The 15,085-nt window shown below is 44.5% G+C and overlaps 1 pseudogene; it reads left to right on the forward strand.

Annotated features, from left to right (window-relative positions):
- The first annotated feature begins 11,067 nt into the window (after positions 1–11,067).
- On the forward strand, positions 11,068–11,967 carry LOC122010704 (annotated as a pseudogene).
- Positions 11,968–15,085: the final 3,118 nt, after the last annotated feature.

The raw sequence follows: 15,085 nt of genomic DNA on the forward strand, positions 1-15,085 counted from the left end.
CCCAGTAGTTATCTCTCAGGTACCCACGGTTCGAACCCTAGCTACGACATATTTGCAGGAATTTTTTCTCCAAACGGGAGGCGTAATCAAAGGATGCTAGGATTCTAGGTTTGCCGCCACGTGCGCTTCCCGATTTACCCTGGTGGTCGGTGGAAAACTTCCGCGGGATCGGATCGGTCATCCCAGATTCGACGTTACCCAACCTGATTAATTTTTTTTTTATTTTTTCAACAACTGATGCAGTATTGTACATCATTATGTAAACAGTGTGCGAATTTAAGTTTTTGTGTTTCTTCATACTTCACAACTGATTATTACTACGATTCAACTGCATCAAAGATTATGACAAGTATATAGCATCTTTGATCTGGTGGTAAGGATCAGGGGCCACATAGGAAGAAGTCAACGACACGGGAGAGTCAAAGTTCTGGCTTAGTGGGGAGGAAGTCTCCTGACCAACCGGCCTGAGTAGATTCCAGGCCGGCGCGAAGACAGCTCGACCTCGGGTCGAGCTTCCGACGCTCACAAGCTCTTATAGAGGAACCACTAGGCCGAGTGGCCAACCTGCTCGGCCAGACTGCAGAACAGCTAGCTTGTACCCCGTCTGAGCGCCTTGGAGGCCGAGCGGCCAACCCGTCCGGCCCGAGTAGAGACAAAAGGCTTAGAAGAGGACAAAAGGGGCAGCTAGTAATATCATTCTCGAGACATCTGCCGCCGACAAACAGCATGGTCGGCGGCCGGGCCGTACCGAGGATCGTACGGAGGAAGTTTCTGATGCCGTGGTAGAGATATGCTCGGTCAATTGCGGTATGGCTTCAGGCATGCTTTTCTGACACAACCATTCTGAGGTATGCTTTGAGGAACGTGCACGCCTTGGGAAGCATGCACGCGCCTCTCCGGGGTCCTATATAAAGACCCCCGGACTTCGACGGAGGTATGTTTTTTCCTCGTCATCTATTGTAGCCACAGTCTCTCTATTCCGCCTGTTTTCATTTCGCCGTCGTCTGACTTGAGCGTCGGAGGGTCGTCGCCGGGAATCCCTTCCCGGCTTGGCTTTGTTGCAGGTTCATCGGAGGCCCACGTCACTGCGGAGATCACCCGGAGGCAGCAGAGAGCGCCACGTCCCCAGTTTCCATCGACTCAGCGCATGGACAGGATCAAATTGGCTCCGTCTGTGGGAACGCACCTGAATCCAAGCCGAGAAGATAGAAGAAGTTGGACGCCAACTCATGGTAACGCTCTCTCCCGAGGAGCTCGAGGCACTTATCCAAGTGCGAGCCGCGAAGATGGTCGAGCAACAGCAGAAGGCCCAAGTCGAGAGGATAACGCAGCAGGCTGCCTCGATTTCTGGAGGCCGAGTGGCAATGGAGGACCGACCGGAACAATATTCTACCTGGGCTCATAACAAGGGGCAGACCGACACACCAGGAGATGCACCGGCCGCCCCTATTCCATTTCATCGGGCACTGTTCCAGACTCCGTCGGAGCTGGCCCTAGCCAACCAGGGATTGTTCGATGAAGCACCCGAGCGAGCCAAAAAGGGGAAAACGCCACGTGCAGAGTCATCCCCGAGCGGGTCAATCGCCAATTCTCTGAGGCGATCTTACAAGACCCTCTCCCAAAGCATTACGCTCCAATATCGATTGGGGAGTATAGTGGTGCAACCGATCCGGACGACCATCTCGGTAAGTTCGATAATGCTGCTACTCTTCATCAGTACACCGACGGAGTCAAATGCAAAGTCTTCCTCACTACACTGTCCGGTTCGGCTCAACGCTGGTTCCGGAGGTTGCCGGACGGATCAATTAAAAGCTTCAGAGACTTCCGAACGGCATTCCTCCATCACTTTGCCAGCAACCGACGCTATCATAAGACTAGCATCAGCCTCTTTTCCATGAAGCAAGGGCCAAGAGAAACTCTCCGAGCCCACATCCAGCGCTTCAACCAAGCAGCTATGGACATCCCCACGGTCTCGTCTGAGACAATGATGCATGCTTTTACACAAGGCTTGGTCGACGGAGACTTCTTTCGCTCGCTCTTCAGGAAGCCACCTCGCAACTACGACCACATGCTGAAAAAAGTGAGAGTACATTAACGCGGAGGAAGCCCAAGTGGCCCGAAAGAAGGAAGCGCCGGGTGAGCCCCCAGCCCAAACCAAACGGAGAACACACATTAACCAGCAACCGCCAAGAGGACCACATGCCGAGGGGATGAGGCCACCTCAAGATTTCAGGTCGCTCGCCATTCAGCACATTGTGGCTGAGCGGCCTCGACAAAAAGGTAAGTTATGAACGCCCAATTTTTGCAAAATCCATCAATCAGCCACTCATAACACTCGGGACTGCCGGAGTCTCCCCCCGATCAGCCAACTTGAGCCGAGGATCTATCGCCGCTGGTCACCTTCACCGGACAAGCGAGCTCATCATCAGCATGTCGAGCGACGACGTTAAATCCCAGAGTCGGACCGGTGACTATAAATCCCCCCGGTCCGAAGACCGTCGAGCGACGACGTTAAATCCCAGAGTTGAACCGGCGACTATAAATCTCCCGGCCCGAATATCGTCGAGCGGCGACGTTAAATCCCAGAGTCGGACCGGCGACTATAAACCCCCCGGCCAAAAGACTGTCGAGCAGTGACGTTAAATCCCAGAGTCGGACCGACGACTATAAACCCCCCAGCACGAAAACCGTCAAGCGGCGACGTTAAATCCCAAAGTTGGACCGACGACTATAAACCCCCCGGCCCAAAGACCGTCGAGCGGCAACGTTAAATCCTAGAGTCGGACCGGCGACTATAAACCCCCCGGCCCGAAGACTGCCAAATGCCGCTCGGAAAGAATGCGTTCGAAGAAGTAACATTAACAGAATCGGAATTTTATATTGACTTGTCGTGTAAAAATACACAGATAAGTGGGCTAAAAGTCAGGCAAAAGCGGATAATATTAACTCGCGGAATGGCGAGCATACAAATGAAACTTCAAAATATAAAGACATACAATCTAAAGACACTCCTCACTCCAGGACATCAAAGATGGGCTTGGGGATGGTTTCCAGCAGTCCGGCCAGATCTTTGGGAGGGATAGAGGCCGTCTCCGGGAGATGACCCATAGCCTTCAGATAAACAGTTGTAGCCCGGATTGCTTCCTCAGAGGCCAGAACTAGCCGATCGCTGAACTTCTCGCCAAATTCGTCCGAGCGGAAATAGTTCTGCCTCATCACTGCGAAGCGGCTTGATTCGCCGTTTTGGTACTCCTTGAGTGCAGCTCGGGGCAGCTTTGAGAGTGTCTTGAAGATCCTTCTTATCTCCGTGAAGTTTAGCTTCAGCAGCCGATCGATTTTCTTGCTCGGTGGATAGTAGGCCGGTCAATTCTTGGACGCGTTGCTCCAGCGCTCTGGCCTGCACATTCTTTGCTTCTAAATCGGCGACGACCCTATTCTTTCTATTAGTGGCCAGCTTGATCTCCTGGTCATGGGACTTAACCTGGGCTTCACGCCCAGCTACCCTGGTTTCCAGGCCAAAGGACTTGTGCTGCTCGGCCGTAAGCAGTTTCTCTGCTTTGACCAGCTCGGACCGAAGCGTGGCGTACGAGGGCCCCTGAGCCGACGCCCCTCCAGAAATTTGAAGCTTCTTCAACTCTTCCTCCAGCGCAGCCAGGCGGTTGCTGACCGTGATGTTCTCTACCCAGTTCTGCGCTCAGATGAAATAATATCAAGAGCCAAGTTAAACAGTCATGTAGTGCTGAGAAGCATACCCCGGTAGCTTGCTGCAAGTGGCTATCGGCGAGCTGATCGGGAGTTATCAAGGCAACACGGGCCCTCGCATCCTCCCATATTTTGGCGAGCGGTCCGCGGATAGTGATCTGATGCTCCGGGGCAACTGACCGATCAGCCGCCAGGAGAAATTCTTTTGTGGGGAGATGGAGGATGGCCTTAACGACCCGACGGCCGCTCGGATCCGACTGAGCTGAGACTGAGTGGCCGGACGACTCACCGAGCGAAGCGGAGATTATACCGGAGTGCCTAAGCCGAAGATGAGCTCGTGGCTAGGAACTGATGGGCTGCTCTTTAAGGGAAGCTACAGGCAGATCAAGCTGGGAGGGAGTTCGGTCCGAAGAGATGACCTCGACTGAAGCAGGGGCCAGGTTGACAGCTTCAGAGGGGGTGCCGACCTGCTTTGTCACCGACCCCACAGATGCAACTGAGTGCGTGTGAAGGTCCGTTCGACGCCATTTGTGTTGGTTGCTACTCGGAAAACCTAGAGGTTCCACTGTATAAAAATTTTGTACAAAGGTCTGAACCTTTTCCTAGCTACCATGTGTTCTTTTAAATTAAATTTTGGATCGCCTGCGGAACTTAACACGTTTGCTCCAAAACTTAATCTATTTGTTCTTTTAGGTTTAGACTTGGATCTCCTGCGGAACTTAACACGTTTGATCCAAATCACCTAAGTTATTAATTCCATTAAATATTAATTTTCATAATTGGTTCCCAGTACTGATGTGGCGAGGCACATGGCCTTCTTGGATATGGGAACAACCACCACCGACTAGACAAAACGTTTAAAGGAAAGCTAATATTTAATTTCCTAAAATAACTTTAGGTTAACCAAAAGGAACAATCAAATCACAAGGAAAAGAAGAAAACATAAGAACACTACATCGAAAATAAATTCGAAATACTAGAATCGTAAGCCTCTCGTATTTGGTATTATTTCCAAAAATAACTAGTATGATGCGGAAAGAAAAAATACTAGTTATACCTTTTACAAAGACCTCTTGATCTTCTACCGTATTCCTCTTCTAACCTCGGACGTTATGTAGGCAACGATCTTCTGAGATGAGAAACCACCAATACACCTTCTTCTCCTCCTTGCTAGGTTCGGCCAAATCAAAAGCTTCACCAAGGAAGAAGAAAAACCACCAACCAAGCTCCAAGGGATGCAAGCTTTCTCTCCTTCTTCTTCTTCTTCTCCAAGTAGTATCCGGCCACCACAAGATCTCCAAGCAAGAGAAAGTTTTCGGCCACCACAAAGAGGAAGAGAGGGAGAGAGGATGGCGGGCCACAACACCAAGGAAAAGAGGGAGAAAATAATAGAAGTTGTGTCCCATGAAGGCACCCCAACCCCCTCTTTTATATTCCTTAGCCTTGGTAAATAAGGAAATTTAATTACAATAAAATTTTCTTAACTTTCCTTGACAACAATTAATTAAGAAAAATTAAATAAAATTTCCTAATTAATTGTATGTGGCCGGCCACCTCATGTTGAGCAAATAAGATAATTTTTAATCAACAATTAAAACTTCCTTATTTGTCTTTGGAAATTTTAAAAATAAAATTTCCCTTTAAAATCCCTTCATGGTTGATAAAAAGAAATTTCTATAATTTTAATTTTTCAACATGTGAATAATTTTCAAAGAGAAAAAATAAAATATCTTTCCAATCTACAAATAAGGAAAGAGATCTAATCTCTTTCTTTAATCTTTTGTAGATCCTTTTAAGAGAGATATTTTAATTTTAATTCTCTTTAATAAATTATATCTTCCACATAATAAAAATTAAAAATTAAAATTCTTTTTAATTTAATGGGGGCCGGCCACCTAAGCTTGGGTTCAAGCTAGGGTCGGCCACCCATGAATCAAGGCTTGGCTGGCCCTAGCTTGAACCACAAGCTAGCTTGGTCGACCCCCTTATCATGGGTATGAAGGTGGGTATAGGTGGGTATATTACTCTATAAATAAGAGGCTACGATAGGGACCGAGAAGAGGAATTGGTTTTGGTCTCCTGATAAAATTAAGCATCCCGTGTTCGCCCCGAACACACAACTTAATTTTATCAATAATAATTCATTCCACTAGAGAACTATTATTGAACTACCGCACCAATCCCAAATTACATTTTTAGGCTCCTTCTTATTATGAGTGTGTTAGTCTCCCTGTATTTAAGATATCGAATGTCCACTAATTAAGTGAGTTACTGACAACTCATTTAATTAATATCTTACTCCAAAAGTAGTACCACTCAACGTTATCATCATGTCGGACTAAGTCCACCTGCAGGGTTTAACATGACAATCCTTATGAGCTCCTCTTGGGGACATTATCAATCTAGTATCTCTAGGACACAGTTTCCTTCTATAATCAACAACACACACTATAAGTGATATCATTTCCCAACTTATCGGGCTTATTGATTTATCGAACTAAATCTCACCCATTGATAAATTAAAGAAATAAATATCAAATATATGTGCTTGTTATTATATTAGGATTAAGAGCACACACTTCCATAATAATTGAGGTATTTATTTCTTTATAAAGTCAGTATAAAAGAAATGACCTCTAATGGTCCTACTCAATACACTCTAAGTGTACTAGTGTAATTATATAGTTAAGATAAACTAATTCCTAATTACACTACAACCTTCCAATGGTTTGTTCCTTTCCATTTTTGTCGTGAGCTACTGTTTATAATTTATAAGGTACTGATAACATCATCTTCTGTATGTGACACCACATACTATGTTATCTACAATATAAATTAATTGAACAACTACAAACAAATGTAGATAATTTGACCAAATGTGATTCTTTATTCAAAATAAATGTTTACAAAAGCTCAGGCTTTCAGTATACACTCCAACAATTTGCATATCACCAAGGGGGAGTCCTCGGCCGAGTGCCCCGCGTCCTCTGACGCAGGATGTCCAGCAGACAAGATGACATCGCCGACCGTTTCGGTTGCAGGGAGCCGAACGGCCAACTCTCCAACTGTAGGTGGAGCTTCCTCGCTTTCACCCTCATGCGAGCCGATGGGTGCGATACCCAGATCAGCCATCTCCTTAGCCGCCACCGCCTCTACCTCGGCAGCCTTCAACCTCATCCGCTCGGTGACCTTGGCACGCCACATAATGTCAACTGCATAAAAGAAGAATAAATCAGTAGACCAAAAGGAAGGGCGACGAGGAAAACGCTTACCCATGCTGCTCGGAAGCTTCGTTCAGATCGGGCTCAATCCGAATATGTACAGCACCCCCTCGTAAAGTAGCTTGTGGATGTTGAATCTCTGCCCGACCAACAGATTGGCTGCGTGGAGGTAATCTGGCTGGCTCTTGTATTTACCAAGGTCCAGCGAGCTCGGCACGGTAGTCTGCCATTTAGTTCGGAAAGGTGGCCACTCGGGAAAACGAAGGTAAAAGTAGTTCTCCTTCCAGTGTTTGTTTGAGGTCGGCACTTTGTCTAAGAAAACGAGACCGATCCGCGATTGGAAGAGGAAGGTGCCCCACTTGGACTGTTTGGGATAGTAGAAATAGTGGAAGGTCTTGGGGACTAAGGAGATGCCGTGCAGCTTAAAGAGGACAACTACCCCGCACAACAACCGGAAGGAGTTCGGGACGAGTTGGCCGAGCGGGAGGCGGAAGTAGTTGCACACCTCAAGGATGAACAGATGAACAGGAAAACGTAGACCGGCCACGAACTAGTCTTGGAAAAAGCAAACAGTGCCGATCTGAGGGTCGTGTGGCCGATCGGATGGGATAGCTAATATTAGTTCATGGTTAGAAGGAAGTTCGAAGGTTTGGGTGAGACTCAGTGCATCCCTCTCGTCGAACCGGCTCTCTGTGGTGGTATACTAGAGGCCGGGGTGAGGTCGGACTGGCGAGAGGAACTGGCCATTGGGGACAAACGCCGAAGCAAAAGAAGGTAAGGGTGGACGAGAAGAATGGCTGGACCAGTGTCGAATGGGGCACGAATACGACGAGAGTGCAAAGAAAAACGCAAAAGAATCGAAAGGAGAAAGACAAAGGAGCCTTACAGAAAATAGGACCGAAGGAAGAGGCGAGGGATCGCCGGAATGCTGGGAGACGAGTTTGCCGGAACACTAAACGGGATGGAATCGAAGCCTTCGGATGCGCACACGCGATAACGCGAAGTGGCTGGGGAAGAAGAGATAGCTTTATAAACATTGGGCTCGGTCGACCAGAGCCGTCCGATCCAGGTCACGGGATCCGAGGAGCAGATCTGACCGCCAAATTTGAAAGGCCAAGGGTCACATCAACCCTGACAGCTCGAGCGAACGGTGACGGCTGCGCAACCATGTGGCGCTCGCTCATGGGTCGCATTTAATGAGCACCATTATGTGAGCGTGGTCGTGTGTTCAGACTTAATTGCGGGGATTTGCACGAATTCTGAGGAGATTCTAGGGATATCAGCGTTGACCAATACTGGAGCGGTGGGACAACCGCTGGCAAACAAAATTTTACAAGTGCCAGCCGGCGTCGCGCCGATCGGCATCACCCTCTTGCGCCGTTTCTGAGCGGATAGACGCTAAAATTGGTAGCCGAGCGGCAGACGTGTCACCAAACTAACAGTCCAGTCAATCGGACTTGCCGCCTCCTTCGACTAGACTTGAAGGAGAGGCACGTGATCCGGTGGTAAGGATCAGGGGCCCGCATAGGAAGGGGTCAACGACACGGGAGAGTCAAAGTTCCGGCTGAGTGGGGAGGAAGTCTCCTGGCCGACCGACCTGAGTAGATCCCGGGCCGGCGCGAAGACAGCTCGACCTCGGGTCGAGCTTCCAACACTCACAAGCTCTTACAGAGGAACCGCTAGGCCGAGTGACCAACCTGCTCGGCCAGACTGCAGAATAGCTAGCTTGTACCCCGTCCGAGCGCCCTGGAGGCCGAGCGGCCAGCCCGTCCGGCCTGAGTAGAGACAAAAGGCTTAGAAGAGGACAAAAGGGGCAGCTAGTGATATCATTCTCGAGACATTTGCCGTCGACAAACAGCATGGTCGACGGCCGGACTGTACCGAGGATCGTACGGAGGAAGTTTCCGATGCCGTGGCAGCGATATGCTCGGTCAGTTGTGGTATGGCGTCAGACATGCTTTTCTGACATAAGCATTCTGAGGTATGCTTTGAGGAACGTGCACACCTTGGGAAGCATGCACGCGCCTCTCCGGGGTCCTATATAAAGACCCCCGGACTTCGACGGAGGTATGTTTTTTCCTTGTCATCTATTGTAGCCACAGTCTCTTTATTCCGCCTGTTTTCATTTCGCCGTCGTCTGACTTGAGCGTCGGAGGGTCAGCGTCGGGAACCCCTTCCCGACCTGGCTTTGTTGCAGGTTCATCGGAGGCCCACGTCACTGCGGAGATCACCCGGAGGCAGCAGAGAATGTCACGTCCCCAATTTCTATCGACTCAGCGTATGAACAAGATCAATATTCCTAATGAAAAGGTTATCTAAGTGAATCTTCTGTTTGTATGATACTTCGTTCATCTGATTTAGGTTCATTGATATCCACTTCGAATTTTTTTTCCTTCTCTTACTTTGTCCCAGGTATCGAGAGATGTACAGCCAAAGAAAAGATCAACTGAGGATCTCTGACATGGTTCTTAGTCTCTGTACAATCTCTTCGCTTCAGTTAATATATACTCAACTGTTTTCGGGTACATAGGATTTAACCTTTTTTTGTTGAATATTATGGAGGCTGATAGGGTCTGAGATCAAGAATGGGCTCGCTTTGCAAAGTAATCATGACCGATTGCTTCTGTCCGGCTGGGTACTCGCCTGGTCAACTTCGAATGGGTCAGCCTTTTTGTTGGATCGGCTTTATCGATGATGCGATGATAAAGAGGGGTCCACTAAATACCAGTCAAAGGATCGATAGCAGCTGACGTAAAGGTCAAAGTTAAGTTGATCAACGTCAGGATATCAAAGGGCTCACCTATGGTGGCCGAGCGAAGGTCGACTACAATGGCTGATCGGTGCAGGTAGTGTCCGATCGACAAGAGGTTTGTCTGAGCGTACCCTTGTCCAACTCGGAATAATAGGATAATATCGCCAAACGCTCACTACAGATCGGCAAAATGCTAAGATCACCAAAGCGCTTGTCTGAACAGAAGGAGATAAGATATTATATCCAATCATCACAAGGAAGAAAAGCCGACGCTAACTGAGCGGAGGAGTTTCAGTCGAGCGATTATCTCGCTCGGTCAAACAACGGGATCATTGTCGTATTTCTCAATATTCTTCTAAGAGATAGTACGATGAAAACTTCTACTATTTGTCAGGGATATATATGTCTTGTTAAGGTATGGTGTTAGAAGTATTTTCTTGACATATCCTTTCAAGGACAAATCGAAGAATGTGTCCATGACTAGTTGGAGAACGTGCCCACGTCTCAAGAGAAATGCGCACGTTGCACACCAGGATACTATATAAAGGGGGTTCATACATTGGCGGAGGTACACTTTATTCACTATTCATGTCTGTGTCTATTGTTGCTCTATTTTTTTTCCTTTTTTCAGTGGCTCACTTGAGTATTGGAAGGCTGATACCGGAAACCTCTTCCCTTATTCGGCATTGACATTTCTTGTGTTGCAGAATGGAGTGGAGTCTACATTTAGTCAACGTGATAGTTATATTCCCAACTTGCCATTTTTATAACTTTCGGACCGGATCAATCGAGTTAGCTCTCCATGGATCGGCTTCATTGGGTCGGCTCTTGAGACTCCGAATGCCATCAAGATTCAAGAGAAAATTCCTAGTGATAATGATCGGAAAGACTTGGCGAAAATGTTAGAAGGTTCTAAGAGTAACCTTGATGGACTCCTCTCGAAGTCAGATCTCATGGAAATGGTGGACGAAGAAAACAATAGAGTGAACACAAACAGAATAAAAAAGTGATCATTAATTTAATAAATAATTAAAGTTGAGTTAAACATGTGATTTGCCCAATTAATCCACAGATTTCACATCATATCATTCAATAGATTTAATTAAAAAATTAAATAGAGATGAAATGTAATTGAAGAGAATTAAAAAGAGAACAAAGTTATTTTATTTATTTATTTTTAATTTTAGTGTTAATTAGCTCGTATTAAATCGCTTAATTAGCACTAACTAATTCAGTTTAATTCTATTTGGTTTGTAGCGAATTTCTCTCTTCCGTTATTCCTACTCTATTTAAACTCTGACAATCACTTCAATTGCTATTCCACCTCCAAATCGCCCAACCAACGTCTCTTCTCCCTCCACTCCCTCCATATTTGAATTCGATCGAATTATCATGGAGGTGACTGCAGCTGTGCCTGTGAACGGCAGCATGCTAATTTCCTCTGCCTCTGCCTCTGCCTCTGCCAGCAGAGTCGAGGTTCGCTCCGTGTGGGCTCACAACCTCGACCAGGAGTTCGCCCTCATCCGCTCCGCCCTCCCCTTTCATCCCTTCGTCGCGTTGGACACTGAGTACCCTGGCGTCGTTCTCACCTCCAAGAATCCCTATTGCACCCTCACTATCCCTCAGCGTTACGACTTGATCCGCGCCAACGTCGATGTCCTCTGCATAGTCCAGGTCGGCCTCACCCTCTCAGATACTGCCGGTAACCTCCCCTGCTTCCTCTACAATGACGGCACTTTTGTGCGCTAAGTGTGGGAATTTAATTTTTGTGACTTCGACATTGATCGCGATCGCTATGCCCCTTCCTCTGTCGAGCTACTCAAGGCTAATGGCATCGACTTCCAAAAGAATAAAGCGTGGGGCATAGACTCTCATCGGTTCGGCATGCACCTCGTGGCCTCCGGTTTGCTTTCCTTGGGCCAATTTTCTATTGTATCCTGGGTTACATTCCAAGGGGCTTACGACTTCGCCTTCCTAGTGAAGATGCTCACCCGCGGCAATAAGTTACCACAAACCCTCCATGAGTTCTTGGGCCTTGTTCGTTTCTTCTTCGGGGGGAGGGTGTTCGATGTGAAGCACCTGAGTAAGCATTGTCATGGGCTTTATGGTGGATTGGAGCGGGTGGCTTCCGCCGTCCAAGTTGAGCGGGCATTGGGTTGTCGACATCAGTCTGGCTCCGACAGTTTACTAACATGGCAAGTGTTTTTTCAAATCGCTTCTCGTGTGAATCCGGAACTTATCAACCGTCCAGAGCATATTGGAACACTTTTCGGACTCGAACTAATATCATGATTATGAGCCACTTTTGCTCCTTTTTCTTTACTGGCAGTTAGGTTAGAGGAAGAAGAAACGTTTATGACAATTTTTTTTAGTTGTATATATTTTCAAATTTTTTGATCATTTATTTGGTTAATTCCGAAGACGCTTTATTAGTTATAACAAGAGTGGCAAAATAAATTAATTTGGACCATGCACTTAATTTGCCAACCGAAATAATATTTTTTTAAAATATATATATAATAATTTTAATTCTTACATGAATTAAAGTTTATTAATCCATAATATTTTAATCACGTATTAAAATATTTATTGTAAAAAATAAATTCATAATAATTTTTTTACATTCAAGAATGCACTTGTGTAATAAGAAACGTCAGATATACATACGCTAAGTTGAATAACATAATTAATGTTCAAGTTCAAAATTTTTCATTTATTTGATAAATTAAATCAATCAATAAATAAAAGTAAATTGAATTCAATCACAAACGCAAACTATAGTGTTTTCATTTTTATTTTCTTACAATGAATATTAAAAATCTAAATTTGCATTTATTAAATTGTCAAATAAAAATGTTATTCAATATTGGAATGATAACTTAAAGATCTCTTATTTACTAGTGACACTTTAAGTTGTGGGAAAGAAATCAATGTTATTACTAATTTATTATTATTGTGGTATTTTATTAAAGTATGCGCTTAAGTTTCACGGATATCCAAGGAGTGCACTATAGTTCAGAATTTGGTATTTACTAAAGGATGAAGATGGGCTTTGCTTAGGTGAGTTTCTCACGATGGCACTCCTCACAACCCACATCGCCCAACCTATTTCCAAGTCGAATCATTCTTCACCCCTCCTCTTGAATCACCGAGCACCCTTCCTGTATCCAGAACTGATAGGGATCTATCCATTATCCATTGTGTCGTCAAACTCCTAAAAATCCTAGGAAACAAGTCTATACAGCCATGTTCATATAGAGGTATTTAGACCAAAAAACTGCCCTATATTATTCACATCCCAAATCACACAACGTTTCTAGAAATAAAACACGGTCAGGCCATGTCTGAGAACACGCGACCATGTACTATTCACCATAGAATTCCAACACGAAACAAGTCGTGCTTATTGGAATACAATCAAAGTCTCACTTAATCTAATTGGATCTTAAACTTGTTGGATTAATAGTTAGTCTAATATTTATTTGGGTTTTTCAAATAAACCTAAACCAAATAAAGCTCACATTATTAGAAAATATTTTAGTATATAAGAATTGGTCACGTTTTATAAATTCTTATTAGATAAGACTTAATGGCGATGAATATATCTTATCTGAAAAGATAACCCTAAAAGTTAGGATTTTATCTAATTTATATATATGCATGGTAGCTAGCGCAACGTGCATAATATATCATGATTCTCCAATTAAGTTTGTGAGATGGGTGACGGCTGTGCTCGTATGCATATCGTTAGAGGTGCGAATGTTCTAATCGCGCTTAAATTGACCAGACTCTAAATACGGAAAAGGATTTTACGCATCTAGAGGTAACATCTTTACAAAATCTACGATGTAATTAGAATTCGCTTGGATCTGTAGTGGATTCCCTTTTTACGCTTCATTTATTTTATTTTTAAATTATTGCACGGAACCCAACAGTGCTTCCTCCCACGACTGTCACAGTGTTGGTCGTGTATTTCCTACTCACTCCAAAATAGAGGACGACCTGGTCATGCTCCTCACCATTATTGTGTTTGATATGAGCCACATATACTTGAGAAAACATTGAGTTGGGATGCATCCCCTCTAGCAACTAGCTAGAGAAATTGATTAAGTTTAAGCAATGCTTGATCATTTCTTCAATAACTGACTTGTCAACATGTCTGCAATATTGTTAGAAATGTGAGCATTTTCAAATCATATTTCACCCGAAGAAATCAATTCCATGAGCTTGTGAAATCTAATATCTATATGCTTGGTTCTCACATGACACAACTAATTTTTCGCTAAATAGATGACACTCTGACTATCACAATATAACTTAGCTCTACCTTATTGAACATCCAGTTCTTTGACCAGTCATGTAAGCCACAACACTTCCTTGGTGACTTTTGCTATTGTCATGCACCACTCCAACTCAGTAGGGGATAATGTAACTATAGGTATACCATGAACTTCAATTAAATAGGTTCTCCCACGACAGTAAACACATATATCCTATAGTAGACTATCTATCATCCAAATCCTCTGTATAGTCTACATTTATATATATTACAATTAAAAGATTATTATATTATCTGTTGAACATGATGTCATAATCTATAGTATTTTTCAAGTATATGAAAATTCACTTGACTGCATTGCAATGTCGTTGACTAGATTTGAAAGAAACTTACCACATTGACAGCTTGTGCTAAATTTGGTCTTGTGCAACCCATAACATACATCAAATACGCCACGACTCTTGAATATGGAACCTTTAATATGTCTTGAATCTTATCATCTATCCTTGGGCACTGTGCAATGGACTATTTGAAATGATACGCCAATGGTGTACTAACAAATTTTGCATTACACATGATAAATTTGTCTTACACCTTCTCAACATACCTGCGCTGAGATAGTCATAATCTTCCATCAGTTATTTACATCTTAAGAATTTTCTTGACCCCACTCAAATCCTTTATGTCAAATTTTGTAGTCAATAAATTTTTTAATTTATTAGTGTCGTCCATACCTCTTGCAACAATCAGCACATCATCAACATAAAGTAACAAGAAAATAAATGAATCATCATCAAGACCTTTCACAAAAATGCAACAATCATACACACATCTTGTATAGCTATTATGAATCATGTAGGAGTCAAATTGCTTGTACCATTGCCTTGGAGACTGCTTCAGCTTATAGAGTGACTTCTTGAACTTATAGACTAAGTGCTCCTGCCCATGCTGACTAAACCCCTTTGGTTGTGTCACATAAATCTGTTCCTCTAACTCACCACGGAGAAAAGCTATTTTGACATCTATTTGCTTCAATGACATATCATGATATACTACCAAAGCCAACATTGCCCTGATGAAAGTATATCTGACTATAGGAGCAAAAATTTTCATAATAATCAATCTATTTTC

Source organism: Zingiber officinale, chromosome 8A (genome assembly GCF_018446385.1).
Source record: "Zingiber officinale cultivar Zhangliang chromosome 8A, Zo_v1.1, whole genome shotgun sequence".
Lineage (NCBI taxonomy): Eukaryota > Viridiplantae > Streptophyta > Magnoliopsida > Zingiberales > Zingiberaceae > Zingiber > Zingiber officinale.